Source organism: Somniosus microcephalus, chromosome 23, assembly GCF_052327205.1.
Source record: "Somniosus microcephalus isolate GS21.2 chromosome 23, FLI_Smic_1.0, whole genome shotgun sequence".
NCBI lineage: Eukaryota > Metazoa > Chordata > Chondrichthyes > Squaliformes > Somniosidae > Somniosus > Somniosus microcephalus.
Genome location: NC_141009.1, coordinates 30,175,979 through 30,179,741, shown reverse-complemented (window position 1 = coordinate 30,179,741; position 3,763 = coordinate 30,175,979).

Below are 3,763 nucleotides of genomic sequence, written 5' to 3'. Positions count from 1 at the left end.
TGGTAGTAAATTACCCCATGTAAAGTACTGCTCTTATGACTGTGGGGTAACTTTGTGTTGTTTGTGTATAGTTACCATCAACCGACCATACACAAAACAATTCAGGCTGCAAACCTTTGTCTGATACTTGTTTCGAGTGAATTCTAATTCATTCATTTGGTTTAATCTATCTTTCCTTTGGCAATATTCTTTAATTAAATTTTTCTCTCTCTGTTATTTTATTATTTTCGACAATGTTACCTTTTATCTTCAGGTTTCATAGAGTTAATTTATTATTTTTCTTTTTTTAAAATAATTATCCATCTAACTCTACAAAGCATAGTGCATTGCTTCTCTGGACTGATGGCATTTTCCTCTCTGAGATTCTAGCTGTCCTTATTGGATTTAAGTTTATTGTCTTAAAATTTTATGTTGTTTAACAAATTATTTGTCAACGAAGGGAGGTCAAATTTGCAGGAATTTGCTGAATTAAACCTGCAGACTATCCTCTCATGTTAACACCTTTTAACATACATAAAGGATAAGTGAACATATAAGCACACCTGGTTGAAATCAGAGAGACAAGAGCGAGGGTATTAGATACTGTTGTATATCAGGAAATAAGACAGGTTTACAGAGGCAGCATAGTAGGCAGTGAATTGGATAAATCTTTGAAGGAGAAAAAATTGCAGGGATATGGGGAGGGGGTGGGGGAATGGGACTAACAGTATTGTTCATCGAAAGAGCTGGCACAGACTCGATGGGCCAAATGGCCTCCTTGCGTGCTGTACTATTCTATGGTTTTATTCTATGGTTCTATAGTAGTTACTATCCACACAATATCATTTGCTCAGGGCAAAAAGGGTAGAAGATAGAATTATGGGTATTTATTTTAAGAAGCAAGGGACTGGGTGGACACCTGGTAGATCCAACCTGGCCTGGCCAACAACCCAGGCATTTTCAGCTATCCATGAGGTATTGCACAAGAGGAGTCAAGGAATGTCTTGGAGAGAAAGAGAGGGAGAAAAACAAAGGGGAATGAGGAAAATGAAGAGGAAATTGGGTGGATCCCCAAACTTGTTCGCTGTGGCAATTTGAGGGATCACAATACAGTCATAATATGAAATAATAATATTGGCTATGAAATAGAATCTGAAATAATACATTGGAACACACAAAACCCTTCACGGTAAGTAATCAGTCAACAAGGGGAAGTAGACGAGAGCCAGGCTTCTCCCCACATTTGGGAATGGAAGATCGGAGACCAACAGTAATGTGATTTAATAGGGGGCTTTTTTATTGTTGGTTGCTGGTCCTGATCCATTAAGCTTAACCTGCTGGTCCTGGTTTTCAAGTCATAGGCCCAGACATTGCAATTTCAAGAAAAGTCTGCATATTTCATAGTTCTCAGGATTACCCTTTTATTTACTCCTTTATCACCATTTGCTCTTTTTCTTTATTTTCTATTTTTATTCATGTGTTGATCTCGACTAATGCTGACTCTCCATCTGTGTATTCCACTGGTACCTTGGAGCACAATGAAAGAACAAATTAGAATTTTTTATAGTGCCTTTCACGTCCTCAGGATATCCCAAAGCACTTCACAGGCAATGAAGTACTTTTGAAGTATTGTCACTGTGGCTTTGTAAGCAAATGTGGCAGCCAATTTGTGCACAGCAAGGTCCAACAAACAGCAATGGGTTAAATGACCAGATAATCTGCATAAATATTAAACCAGTACTGGCAATTATAGAAATAAAAGCCACACAGCCTCTTTAAAATAGTTTGAACAAAATTATTCTCAAGCCTATTATGTAAACAGAATATTTCAACTTTTACTAATAATCCAATCTAAAATTATATTCGCCACCATTATAGAAAGAAAGACTTGTATTTATATAGCGCCTTTCATGACCTCAGGACATATCAAAGTGCTTTACAGCTAATCAAGTACTTTTGAAGTGTAGTCACTGTTGTAAGGTAGGAAAACTGGCAACCAATTTGCGCACAGCAAAGTCCAACAAACAGCAATTAAATAAATTACCAGATCATCTGTTTTTTAGGTGATGGCTGAGGGACAAATATTGGCCAGAACACCAGAGAGAATTCCCCTGCTGCTCTTCAAATAGCGCTGTGGGATCTTTTACGCCACCTGAGAGTGCAGATGCTGCCTCGGTTTAACGTCTCATCCGAAAGACAGCACCCCCGACAGTTTAGCACTCCCTCGGTACTGTACTGTTTTAGCCTAGATTTTGTGCTCAAGTCTCTGCAGTGGGACTATGAGCCCGTGACCTTCTGACTCAAAGGCGAGAGAGCTACCAATGAGCCATGGCTGACAGACCACTGTAATCTTTATGTTGCCAACTAACCATCTGAAATAATTCAACTTTTCTTGTTTTCTTACAAAACTGAACTTAACACCTTATCATCAAAAACAGATTTAAGCAGGAACATAAAATTCAACATCATAATTTAATTTTTAGCAGGGGTCTGAAATACTAGCCTGAACCTTGCTTGGAAAAATAACAACGAGTCCACAAACTACAGCTCACCCTCAGCCTCCCCATTACTTTTTAAGAACTTGCTGGATTTTCACATTAAACTCAAATTAAATTCCCCGCAGAAAGTTAGAGCAGGTAATTAACAGTGTAAGCACCCTTTTAACATCGTGATAATTGTTAATGCAATGCCAATCAACCTCTCTAGCCCACAAAGAGAACTATTTCAACTGTTGAGTCTCATTCCTCCATGTGCTAAATTCTTTTTGAGATTTACATTTTTTTTTAAATCTCTTCTTTTCCCCTCTGCCTCCTTTTTTGTCTCTTTATTTCTCTTTCTGTACCTGATTTGAGACCAATTCAACCTCCTCCTCTGTTGTACTTGTTTCTTTCTCAATCCTTAAATCTCATTGGTTAAGGAGATAGACTCTTGGTCCCATCGTTCACTAAGGTCCCAGATATCCAATTACCCATTTTCAGCTCGCATTTCCAGCAACTTAGAGCAAAAAATTTTTGAGCTGACGGGTGCAGGAAAAATGTCTAACTAATGCCGCATGCCGCACTTTTCCAGCTAGATTTGGGCTGCTGTGCGGATGTAATATACTGAATTTCACTTGTCACTATTGTGTCCCTCATTTTCCCAACTATCTTGAGAGCGAAATTGTTAAGCTCCTTTTGTTGTTGTTTACTTGTGTTCTTACAGGTTTCATCTCCAGGATGGCAAGCTCTTGTCTTTGAGTCAGAAAGCAGTGGGTTCAAACTCCACTCTCGAGACTTGAGCGCATAATCTAGATTGAAGGAGTGATGAATTGTCAGAGGTGCCACCTTGTGGATGTGACGTTAAACCAAGGCTCCGTTTGCCCTCTCAGGTGGGCATAAAATATCACATTTGAAGAAGAGCACGAGAGACCCCCCTGGCGCCCTGGCAAATATTAATCCTTTAACGATGTCACTAAAAAAAACCCTGCAGATTATCTGATCAGTAACCTCTTTTTTTGTTCCCTGTGGCACCTTTGATATGCATAAATTGGCTGCTGCATTTTCCTACATTACAAAAGTAACTACATTTCCAGTACTTTGGGGCTCAGTCCTGAGGTGATTCATAAATGCAAGTTCTTTGCTTTGTAAAAAAAATAAAATCTCAGCATGGTTAAATTTAATTTGTGAGTGCTTTTTTTTGGAGAAGTTTACATATATATTTTAAAAACACCACTCAAAAGAAAATCCAAATGGGAGTGATTAAATTAGAAGTTGGAGGTGCGGGGGGTCAGGGTGGGGTGGCCCCT